This window comes from Hippoglossus stenolepis, chromosome 23 (genome assembly GCF_022539355.2).
Source record: "Hippoglossus stenolepis isolate QCI-W04-F060 chromosome 23, HSTE1.2, whole genome shotgun sequence".
Classification (NCBI taxonomy): domain Eukaryota; kingdom Metazoa; phylum Chordata; class Actinopteri; order Pleuronectiformes; family Pleuronectidae; genus Hippoglossus; species Hippoglossus stenolepis.
Window position 1 is genome coordinate 1,815,445 of NC_061505.1, and position 12,691 is coordinate 1,828,135.

General features: G+C 45.4%; 1 protein-coding gene and 1 long non-coding RNA gene across 3 annotated transcripts in view; one reads left to right on the forward strand and one right to left on the reverse strand.

The window, feature by feature from the left end:
* The window catches only part of si:dkey-172j4.3 (diacylglycerol kinase eta), a 41,971-nt gene that overhangs the window by 25,993 nt on the left and 3,287 nt on the right, over positions 1-12,691 (reverse strand).
* LOC118102732 lies at positions 5,474-10,778 on the forward strand. 2 transcript variants are annotated; one of them, XR_004694739.2, is made up of 3 exons: positions 5,474-5,796; positions 10,165-10,351; positions 10,510-10,778. It is a non-coding gene; the product is annotated as an uncharacterized LOC118102732 (long non-coding RNA). The 2 variants fall into 2 exon arrangements; XR_004694740.2 differs by lacking the exon at positions 5,474-5,796 and adding an exon at positions 9,266-9,480.

A 12,691-nucleotide genomic window follows, 5' to 3' on the forward strand; every position in this document is an offset into this window, starting at 1 on the left:
CCACGGCAACCTGTGGGGGGGGGGCTTTTCCTGCCTCTTGACTCATTCCCCTACAGCCGCGTTCAGAACACACTGTAACCACCGACAGTAAACACATCACCATCACCAGGGGCCTGTTCACGTTGTCGGGGGCCGAACTGTCGTGTTTAGCGTCGGCCACTTGCAGTCGGATCTCTCAGGACGGACGTTACCACCAGGTTCTGCCGGGCTCTTTAGAAAAGCGCCTTCAGCCTTGAACTGGTCGGTGGGTCAATTACATAAACACGGGCTGCGAGAAGTGACGGATCCGAGCACGACGGAGAAAAGCTCCGGGCTCGAAAACGTTTGTGCAGCTCCAGTTCCTCCGCTGCTGCTGCTGCTGCTGCTAAATGTGACAGAGTAGCTCGGAGCCCGCGGCCTCGGCGACGGCAGACCGGGGTCAAGTCGCTTGGGTCAAGTCGCTCTGGGTCAAGTCTGGATCAAGTTAACGATTCAGCACGAGGGCAACTGTGTCTGTGCAGATGGCCGAGACGGAAACCCTTTCAAAACTTATTTTAAATAAAGATTTGTTTAATTCTCAAACCTTTCTTTACACATTCTGCAGGATGAGATGCGGGATGACAGATGCAAAGTAAATAGACTTAAGGAAACAGACTTTTCTTAATATCATTAAAAAGAGTTTAATCTATAACCTGCAGATGTTTGCTCCCACATCGGTGACGTGCACGTGACACCTTCAGGGACGGTCGGCAAAACGACCACCCCCGAGAAGTTTCCATGAATCATAAGCTGATGAAAACTGATATGAACACGCTGCTCCTGTGCGCAGAGACCCAGTTTACGTCAGTGTGAACTCACTGCAGCAACAGGCCCAGTTTACGAGGCTGAAGTTCAACACTATTCCGAAATAATTCCGCTCAAGTTTCAACATGTGGGTGCCAGTGTGTGTGTGTGTGAATGCTTTTATTCTGAAGCCAGAAATGATCATGTCAGACGCATCTCCACTTCCTCCCATTGTACAAAATTGAAGCAAAAATATCCCAAATATGGGTGTCGCCATAATTTGACATGTGCTTTGACTTATTAGTTTGGTCCACGTCCTATCCACTAACATGGAGGAGGCCGTGTTTATGTCCTAAAATGCATTTTAACACAAAGAGGTGGTTTTACTGTGTGTTGTTGTGGCACAGTGGTGTGCTGCAGTATATCGCCGGTCACTTCTTCTTTCTTCCCGTTTCTACCTCGCACTTAATCTCTTATCTCACTTCCTGTCGCTCCCTCCTTTCTTCTCCCTACACATGAACTCTCATTCTCTGCCTCGGATCAATATCCCTCTTCCATCTCATCCCTTCGCCCGTTTCCTCCTCTGCCCAGTCCGTCTGTTTACTGGCCAGATCGATGCCTCCTCTTCCTCCTCCTCCGCCCTCTTCTTCAAACACTGATTTCTTCTTTCTTTTAACCCTCTTTTCACCTCCCACTGTCCTCAGCCGGTTTTGATTCAGCCGCTGGACCGCCCGCCCCTTCCGCCGCCATTCCTTCAACCGGCAGTTTGTCTTCCTCTTCTTCTCATCCCACCATTACACTAACCGGTCCACGGGGATCTCGTCAGTCTAATATTACTCAAGAGTTTGTGTCTGACTTACAGGATTTGTCTCGTGAAAAAAGGAAACGCGCCGACTTGAGGTGACCCGGCTCGGCGCCGCTCTCCTCCGTCTCCGTTAGGTTTTGTAATGTGATGGACGGAGCAGATCTCGGTCTGTCTAGACCATAATAATCTGCTCTTTTCACTGTGTGTGATTTACCCACTAAAATTCATCCTGCACAGTCTGGTGGTCTAAAGGGCTTTGGCCCAGAGGATTAGCGGCACTCTTCCTGATCCGAACTTTGCTCTGCAAGTGTGATACTCATCAAAGTTGAGACTGTTTTATCCACTTCTGTCGGTCACTGGGACATTTCATCAGACGGACGCCTGGTTTGACCCCAGCACATAAAAACAAACCAGATGAAAATACGCACGATAAAGCTTTTCTGTTGGGAAAACGTTGGCCTACTTGAAATTCATAAAATAACAAAGTTGTATCACAAAAACAAACATTCATTCAAATGTGGGGGAGGTTAATATTTGAAAAGCAATGACTTGAATACAGAATATACAGCTCCTCTAGAGGGCGCTCACTGTCAGCTTGGCCTTTCGAGTGCATTGCTTGTTTTGTTCAAAACTCGATTTTTTGGAAAACGCGAACGAGCATCTAAGGATTAATTAACTCGTTAGCAAATGTCGATGCATCGTGACGTCGCCCGGTCGTTGTGTCACAGCCACCGGGCGGAGTCATTATGAAACAGTGAACTTTGCTGCACTCTGTTGAAACACTTACACAAGCAGAGCGGTTACTGTGCATGGTTTCAAGAGGGCTTCTCTCCGAGCTGCTAATGAAACACAACTCTCCTCCTCCCACACAGCTCTCTCTCTCTCTCTCTCTCTCTCATCCCTCCGTCCACTTCTCTGCTTTCCATTTTCACTACTACCGAACTGAACTGCCCCTCGAGAACCTTTTCCATCCCTCTCTTCCCTCTCTCCGCTCGCTCCTTCTCTGCCTCCATTACTTTTCCCCTTCTGGATTTTTTTTTTTACTGTTTACATAAAACTCGCAAAGTTAAAATAACCTCGCTCTGCACGCACATGTAGTGTCCACAAGAGGATAAATCAACATACATAAACACGCGCGCTGACGGAAACACATGGCCGCCGTGTCTTGACAATCCTCCAACGTGCTGATGCTGTGTTTGTTTAACAAAAAGACCTTCTAAATTTAGACCCCGTGTCCCAGCGGAGGCTAAAAATGGAGCCAATCGCTTGTGTGTCTGTGGCAACTCTTATAATATCTGTTTGAGGTCACGTCTCGCAGTGAACATGTCCACATTCTTGTGGCCACGACAGAAATGTCTCTGGTTTGGAGAGGACGGAACCAACAACAGCATCTGCGGTCATCTCCTGGACACTCAGCACGAATATTTCATGTCTTTTTTTTTTTTTATTCATTCTCTGTTGTTGTCTGGCTCCGAACACGTCGAGAGCTCAAGCCCGCCGACGGGTCGGGTCCAGCGGCATGTGTGCAGCTCCGATAGTGGAGGTGTGGAGGGCGAGGGATCACAGCCTGTGGTGTTTACACGGGTGGGCGGCTGCTGTATATTAACTGGGAGGGTTTCTGCGTCTTATCAGCGTTTCATGGTCACGTCACATTAACTGGGAACAATGTTGTGTAACCGCAGGAGGAAGTGATTCGTAACACATGCAAAGCGAAGCTGCATTAGACTGGTTTTCATTTTACATTCAAATGCAAAGTGGGGCGTGTGCTCATTATTTTTAGTTGTGCGTGTTCATTCCGTCTTTGTCTGAATGTTCCTGTGACGTACGACACCGGAATGAGTTTCACATTCAACAAGTGGCGGCACCAGCAAACATAGTGACAGCACAACTGGTCTGGAGCCAGTTCTGGTTCAGTGAGAAGATAAAACCTCCGGAGCAGAAACTTCAACGTCTTCTAATAAAATGTAAAAATATATACGTGCAAATTTACAGATTCTGGATAAATGTCATTGCATTTTAATAATATTTCTATACTGAATCGTGTCTTTAAATCCAACAAAACCATAAAAACTATGTAGATGATGTTTTTTAGAGACTTTCTGCAAACAAAGAGGTCGACGGACAGAAGAAGGAGGCAGATGGAGAGAACGAGGTGTGTTCAAGTTTGTGACTGTGTGATAACAACATGATCAGCTCTCGTCTGTGTGAGGCAACAGAACGCTGCACAGCAGGAACACTCACACTGACCTGGAACAGAGAGAGAGAGAGAGAGAGAGAGAGAGAGAGGGCACAGGAAAAAGAGATGGAGACAGAAAGATAGAAAGAGGGAGAAAGAACGACAAAGAAAGAAAGAATGAGCTAAATTAAACATAAAGTGAGATAAAAGACAAAAGAAAGTGAGAGAAAACTAAAGAGGACGGAGAAGAAGAGAAACACCAAAAAGTCAAAATGCCAAAGAGAGAAACAGAACAAATACAAATCAGAGAGAAAGAGAAGAAGGAGAAGGAAGCGGAGGAATAAACACAGTGAGAGGATTTACCATATTCAGTAAGAGGCTGCTGTCAAACATCCACACGACAGAAATAGACTTTCTACAAAGAGTTCGCCGAGTTGTTACAAAGCATGACAAACTGTGTGTGTCTCTCTGTGTGTGTGTGTGTGTGTCTTTTCTCAGCACTCCATCTGTGAGTCTCTGATTCCCTTCGTCTGTTCATCAGACTGAAGGGAATCCTGCAACAACAACACACACACGCGCACACAAACAAACACACACCTACTTTAAATGCAAAGGCCTCTCATCAGCCACCTTCCTCCTCCATTACACATCTTTCATGTCGCACACTCTCAACCCACTTCTTCTTCTCTTTCACCTCTCTCACCCCCTCTCTCTCTCTCAATCTCTCTCTTCCTCTCTCACTTCTTTCAGCGACGTTCGATCGGATCTGTGTTTAGAAAACTCACCGTCTGCTCTGGGTTTCGTAGGATGTGGCTTTTTTTTTTCGCACTTGCAAACAATAGTTTCTTTCCTGGAATAAGCCTTTGTACATTTGAAGCGTGCGTGTGTGTGTGCACGTGTGTGTGTGTGTGATAGGTTGGACGCTGTGTGTTTTGTGTGTGTGTCTGAGTATGTGAGGCCAATTTGTTTGTGTTTGTGCGGCGGTTTCATTACCCAGATTGGAAAGCTGAGAAATGAAAAAAGGAGCTGGGGAGTGGGGGGGGGGGGGGTTGTTGTCTTTCTGATAAGTTGCCAATAAAAAAAAAGTATGATTCACGGTCTGGCTCGGCGCTCGGCTTGATGACGAAGGAGAGAGAGTGGCAGACGCAGCGGCAGCCAGAGACAAAAGGCCGAGTCAGGGGAGCGAGATGGAAATGGAGAGGAATTGGCGCTCGTACGTCTTCGGGCTGGATGAGAGCTTCTTCCTAATATGATTATAAATTGTCTTCTCCGCATCTTTTTCTGTGCCAGTCGCGTCCTTGGCCTGAGCCAGAGGGGAGAGAAGCCGTGTTCCGGGCCTGGAAACGCCTCCCGGGCCAACTACGCTAAGTGCTCGCTAGAAAAAAAAAGATAGATAAAAACGGAGGAGGCGCTGCTGGCGGAGGTTAAAAGGACACTCGGGCGTTTAGAAGCTGGACACACGGAGACATCTGTGAGATAAAAGAGTCACAAAGTGGAGCTGGATCAACGCGAGACGGACGCCATCTGTGAAACGAAGGTGTTGAGGACGGACGCCGGCAGGAAGCGAGGAAGCCCAACGGACAGAAAGTGACTGTTCGTTGAGTAGACGGTAAATAAAGATGGACGACATGACGGCTCAGCAAAAAAGAAGCTAAAGGGTCCCGATTGCCCCCTGGTGGCTGGCTGCAGTATAGGTCATTAGAGGTCAGCCTATCTATCATCTGTCCTCTCTCATCCATCCATCTATCATCCATCACCCAGACTAGAGTAGACACTTGTTGCGGCATAAAACCAAAGTGTGTTATTTCACTGTTTCCAGTCACAAACCTTCTCTGACCTCCGATCAATGGTTTTCTGAGGCAGCAGCAACATGTGACCCATCAAAAACCAGTGAACACATCACATCCGCAAACACGCGGCTTTCTGTTCCCACCAGCCGACCCCGACTGTTCCTCTGACCCTGGACACACATCTACACAATGTGATGACATACTGTGACGGGGCAACAAGTGGCTTGTGCTAAAGGTCTGGGAACTAAAAACAACAACAACTCGTGAGTATAGAGGGTTTACCTCCGTTTGAAAAAACCTGCATATACCAGTAAAAGAGGTGTTGCTCGTTCTGAAAGACACACACACACACACACACACACACACACACACACACACACACACACACACACACACACACACACACACACACACACACACACACACACACACACACACACACACAGGGTGCAGAGTTCTTACATTGAGTGGCATTAACAGATGTGCTTTTGCTGACTCAGGCTGTCACTCTTCATGTGGTACGTCAAGTCACAGGGTGTGACAGCGCAAGCAAGCAAACACACACACACACACACACACACACACACACACACACACACACACAGCTGATTGTGCAAGCTGCAGTCACAAAGACTAAACTGAATCATAAAATGTATCTGCGTTCTCAGAAAAAGTATTGCAAAAGCAACGCGTGTGTGTGTGTGTTGTGTGTGTGTGTGTGTGTGTGTGTGTGTGTGTGTGTGTGTGTGGCGACAGTCTCTTGCTTCCTGTTAAAGAGCTTTCCAGAGAGAGGGGCTGAAAAACCCCAGCGTGAGTCTATTTTTGGCAGCAGAGGGAACGGGCTGAAGAGCTTCACGGGGTTAAAATAACAACGAGCCGCACGGAGGCGTTACAAACAAAACAGAGGGGCTGAAAAAAAAAAAAAGCACAAAAACAACAGCAAACGGAGCGAAGCAGAGAGGAAGAAGTTCGAGTGTGAACGGTTCTCTCTCGGCCTGTTGTGGTGTTTTGAAGGCCGACACCCCCGGCAGGATCCACCGTACCGGGCGCCAGCAGCCGAGCATCACAGGAAACACTGCGGCCGCCGCGTCTCATTGATGTCACAAGACCTGCAGCCTTCAAACCTCACAGAGTCTTCTCCTGTCTTTTATTCTTATTCAGTCATAAAAGAAAGAAAAACGAGTTCCCTAAACGTGCCGGATCCCCCATCAAGATCCATGAACCACTCCCTGGGAAAATGATAAAACATTCCTGGATCAGCGTCAAGCTTTGATCAGTTAATGATTTATTCTGTCGTTTCCCCAGAATCGTTCAAACGTTAAAAAGTTATTGACGTCCCTGTTTATTTTTGACAAAGTAAAACCTGAGTGACGGAAACAGACGAAGACATTTCAGCTCGAGACAAACAGAAATCAGCCTTTGTGTTGTCAGCTTCCATTAGCCAGCAGACGGAGAGACACACACACACACACACACACAGATTGATAACACACATTTGCACGTTAGCAGCCTGACACACAAACAAACGCACACCTGTCAAGACTGAAACATGTTTGCTCATTAGTGATAACACACACACACAAGCAGCAAACAGCTGTTCCTCACTGAGAGGACACATTGGTTCATTAGTCTACACACAAACACACACACAAACACACACACACGATATTGTTGTATCCTCGTCATTAGCACATTTCCAAAGTGAGTGTCACTATGTTGCACAAAGATAACTCAACATTGTCTCACACACACAGACACACACACACACACACAACCTCCTCATGCAGGGATGACGACAGACGGGACAAGATGGAGGGATGAAGAAAAGACAGGCATGGTGAAACTGGACGAGTGAAAGAATTAGAGAAAGACAAGAATAGAAAGAGACGCTAAATTCACCTCCAGTCACTTCCTCCTCCTGCTGCTGATATAAATCTCTGTGGTGTTGAATCTTTTAAAGTTAGAAAAAAAAGTACTTTGAAAGACGAAGAGAAACAAGGGAGCTCGTCGTCCCGGAACACAAAATCAAACGCTCGACACTCGACACGTGTTTTCAGCTGCTGTGCAAACACCCGACTCCTCACAGTCGTTTGCCTTCGGATGATCTCCTGTTGCAGGCCATTGTTTGCCCAACCTTTTATTTGCTGTAGATAACCTGAATAGATACAGAGGATATACAGGACACAGGTCAAACAACCTGGTCAGAACAACAGAGGCCTGGAGGATCTCGGAGAGTAACTGCTCCTGTCACCGCCACAACCCAGCAGCCCCTTTGGATCCACGTTAAACACACTCGTGAACATCTGTCCCCGAAATACGTCCCATTATTTTTAGTCCACATCCATTTTCACCATGTTTATTAAAGCGGAAAACAAATTTAAGTTCTTTCTTGTTCCATGGAAACTTGTCCATGTAGCCTTTTGCGTTATCTTGCTGACGAATGGACGGGGGTGAAAACATAACCTCCTTGGTGGGTGTCAAAAAAGAGCAAAACAAATTTGCTCTTTGACAGAAATGACTAAAAGATGTAACTGAACCAACGCAGGATTTTAAAAACTGATACGGAAACTGATATATTATATTACTGCAGTGAGATAACATCCACTATGTTCCACTTGGTTTTTATTCTTGAATTATAAGCAGCCAGTTTAATTAGCAAGAAGGATCCTGTGAGCATTTGAGTAAGTATTATTGAAGTTTCTTTGGACAAATAATCAAAATGGAAACAACAACAATGAGAATAAAAGGTGGAAAAAGACTTCAGTTCTTCTTTTTGCTCCAGGACTCTTGTTGACATGTAATTAAAGCCTTTATTGACTGATGCGGGATCAATGATATGATTCTTCTGGATTTAAAGCAGCATTTGTAATTAGCTCTTAGTCGCCCTGGAGCACCGGGCGGGCGGATTCTCCTGACAACTGACACAACGTTGTGAAATCAAGATCCACTTCCTCACTTTATTCCAGGAGTTGCACATTCACAATTATTCAGGCATTTTTTCACGACCGTTCATTTCATTTTATGCATCTTTTACTGATTAAATTAATCACAAATAATGTAACTAATGGTATTAAATCTGAGAAAGAAAGTAAGAAAGAAGAGGCTCTTCTCAGGTTTCGCCCTGGTCCGCTGCAGGATATCGATTAGTTTCAAATTAAGGACGTAAGTAAGACTGATCGTGGCCGTGAGGGACAAGTTACAGAGACAAAGTGAGACAGAGAAGAGGTTAATGTCACAGGAAACTAAAAACAGAGACGTAGATATGAGAGACGGGATGAAGGACGAAGAGATCAAGGCAGGAGAAATAAAACACAACCGGGGGGGAAGCAATGAAACGAGAAGAATCCAAGTAAGACTGGACACGAGAGATAAAAACGCTGAGAACGACAGAGAGGAAGTGAACGTGTCACTTAGAAAAGGCTTCCTCTTTTTTTAAATACTGTAAACTGTCTCTCCAAAAATAGAAACGAGTTCTGGTAATGACACTTCTGTCCACATTTGGTTTCAATTCATTAAATTGGGTTGCAGACTGCGATATTTATGTAGTGAAACTGATATATATAGATGTGTTTTATACACAAAACTTGAAAAGAAACAGGTCAAAGAACATTTTAAAAACACAGGAAGCAACGTTTTCGATTCATATCTTAAAGTCGGAGACAACGTCTGTGACGGTGAACGAAACGCGACCTCAGCAGCTACTTCTCAAAGCTCCTCCCTTTGTCTCACCCGACAAATCCACTGCAATGTCAACCATTAATGTTCAGAAGTGTTATTGTTTAATTCTAAAATGATATCATCTTAACAGTCAGAGACTAGTCACCCTGTTGTGGAAGCTAATAAAGATCAGAACAAAGAATTAAACTGAACATTTCTATCACGTGAAACAGACGAGAGCAGCCGGACTTCAATCCCTCGGTTTGAATTTTGCTCCAACACGACTGACGGTGAGTAAGTGAATTAGAGCTACTTTCTCATTCCCCCTCCGTCTCTCTCTCTCTCTTTCCTCCACTCACTTATTTCTCCTCCATCCCTCGCTCCTCATCTCTTTCCATCTCTCTCTCTCTCAGTATTGACCCACACACTATAGCAGCTGTATCGCATCAAGCCAAGGGCATAAATCACAGCGCACACACACAGCGCTGACCATCCCACACACACTCTCCTCAAGCCATTTCTGTTTACCGTCCCACACACACACACTATAACTCGTCCTCATCACCACTGCGGTGAACACCCACACAGATCTCTGTACCAGCAGTGAGATGCAGATAAAATAAAAAGTACAAATATAGCCGGTGTGATTCTAAAGCACCGTGTAGGAAAATCCACGGGAAAAATCAAAGCGTTACTCGTTGGTCACCACTCAAACAGCCAGAGATATGACTGGTTATATAATCTGAGGTGGTGTTGCTATTTTAGAAATTAGACGGGGAATGAGTTCGCTTGGGAGGAAGAGAAAACGTAAGAATTATCGATTTCGCACATCTAAAAATGACATCAAGGCGAAAAACTAATGTGAAAAAGCAGAGAAATATTAGGATCGATACAGAGAAACAAGCTGGATTCGAGACAGAAGAGGTTGCATGTGTTGCTTTCAATTAAATCTTGAATTAATCGTTTTTTTTAAGAGCCAAGTTTGGGAGGAAAAACTCTCCGGAGACGGTTGGAAAACACACAAAATGGAAGATTTACAACCCGGAGAGAGGAACACATGCTGAGAAGTGAATAAAGAGAGAAAATCCAAGAAATGGGAGGAGGAGGACGAATAAGATGGAGAGAAGGAGGAAAGGAGACGTATTGTGCACCACAATGAAGGTGCTGCCCTTTTCTGTGTGTTTGTTTGTGTGTACTTTCACACGGCCATTAGAGTGTGTACGCATCACACACACACAGACACACACACACACACAATTCAAAGAAGCTTGTTTGCTCTTTGGCCTCATTCTTCTTCCTGCGTCTCCTTTATTTTCCAGGACAAATGAGAGCGAACAGGATGAGGAGGACGACGAGAGGAGGACGGAAAAAAGAAAGTGTAAATAATCCCCGCAGGTAAAGAGACAATGAGAAGGACGGGAATCACGGGTCAGGCGGAGGAAGACGATCAGCGGGACGCACCACTTGCAGACTTCTGCTACGAGGAGTGACACAGCAAAAAAAGGGCGTCCACTTCCCTAAACTGCTTCAACAAGCTGCTGCTTCACAAACAACACTGACTCAGCGACAACGCAACATTTCAATCAGGCAGGACGGTTTCTGTGGCGTGCAGGCGGAGGGTCCTGAATAAGACCCCCAGTCATTGTGTTGCATTAAATTGTCTCAATCGTCCCCTTGTTTCTCTTAGTGGTCATTTTACACGACTTTATCGTCACTCTGCATCTCTTAACAGTTTGGAGCCACGAGAAGGACGTCGTACTTTCTATAATCACAATGTGAATCATTCAGATTATTTGCTTTGTATTTATATTTTACCACTCGGGGCTTTTAGTCCCTCAGAAGTGGTTGTTTGATGGTAAATGGATAAAACAGGATTATTGCCCCATCGATCGGATGCATCACTGTATTGATCATCTCTGCTGGACTGTGAATTATGCTGCACTCCACCATAATAAAACCTCATATATCTGGATGAACTCTACGATATCGACAGGCTGCAACATGTTCTCTGGGTTTATGGTTATGGGCATAAGACCACGCAGATGTGCGTTTGGAGCTTAAACTACTATAAACAAAAGATAATGATCCCAGACTGTTAATATCAGGTCTTAGCACTACAGTAAATACGAATATGGCACTAACACAGTTTTTATAAAAGATAAATTATTCATAAACATCAGTCAAATTAGAAACTAATTTGACCTTTGCAAAGTAACACGACCACTGTCTTTAAAACGTCTGAAAATCAAAGTTAGAGACAGTTATTCATTGTACAGTTGAGACAGAAGTGAAACGAGACGATACGAAACAAATACTTGAACCGGACATTCAAGCTACATGTCTCGGCAGCTAGAGAACATGTTTTTCCATCTTGAGAATAAACCACGAGAGCAGAGGTGGTTGAGTTGAGTTCTTATAACCTCTGCACAGACAAGCTGGTGCAAGTCTGAGGTCAAAAGCAGAAAGATTCTCAGAGAGAAACAGACGCAGTTCAACCTTCCTGCGGTTTTTAATCCAATCTAATCGGTAGAGTCGACAGCCTGAGTTCTACAGAGTCAGACAATTAGCAAATCTCCAGAGTCACACTCACGTTTTTTGACATTGCCGACTATCAAACATCAAACGAGTGTGAGTGGAGCTTGAAAACATGTGAAATGAACAGAAGGTTTGACTCTCCGGTCTCTGGACGAGATGAAACCTGCTCCGCCGAGGCCCCGTTATCAAAGAAGTTCATCTCTCAACCCAAGAGATATTTAATTACGCCGCCCACATCTTCCCCCAGTGAAATGGACATGACGAGGCCGGGCTTCGAGGAGCGGCGCCGCATCCGCACGGTCGTTTAGCGACTCGGCGGCGAGGAGCTGAATTAATCTAACGGTGTCGAGGATGTCGTGTCAGAGTTGATGAGAATTAGCACCTCCTTAACAAGTGCGCCAACACACTGCCGCGCTAACAAGTGCGCTAACTGGCAGGGGACAGAATGAGGCGAGGCAGCGGCAGGGAGGCCGTTACGCTGCCGAGCAATACACAACAAACACACACATTTGTACCTCGACAACATTTACACTGACACCAATATTACTACTATTGACCTTATTCTGAATAAGACATGTCCTCACTTTTGCAAGTAACACACAGACACACCCAAACACACACACTAATACACAAACATACTCGCCCACATGTACACAAAGGGAAACACACTAATCCTCTCAAGCCATCGTTGTCAGTGAAATATAATCCTGCCGAACATAATCTAAATCACACGTAGTAGATACACACACAATCTAATCAACACACACAGACACACACGACTGAACTAATCACAGCGGCGTGAGTTTGACTGACAGCTGGCGAGCGGAAGCGACACAACGGAAGATCCCTTCCACCAATGACCACATGTTTGTGTTGTAGCACTAAGGAGAAAGTGAATAGACGGAATGTCCCTTTACACCTGAACAGGAAAAGAAGCCGGGGCGAGGGCGAGGAGGAGGAGTGAGG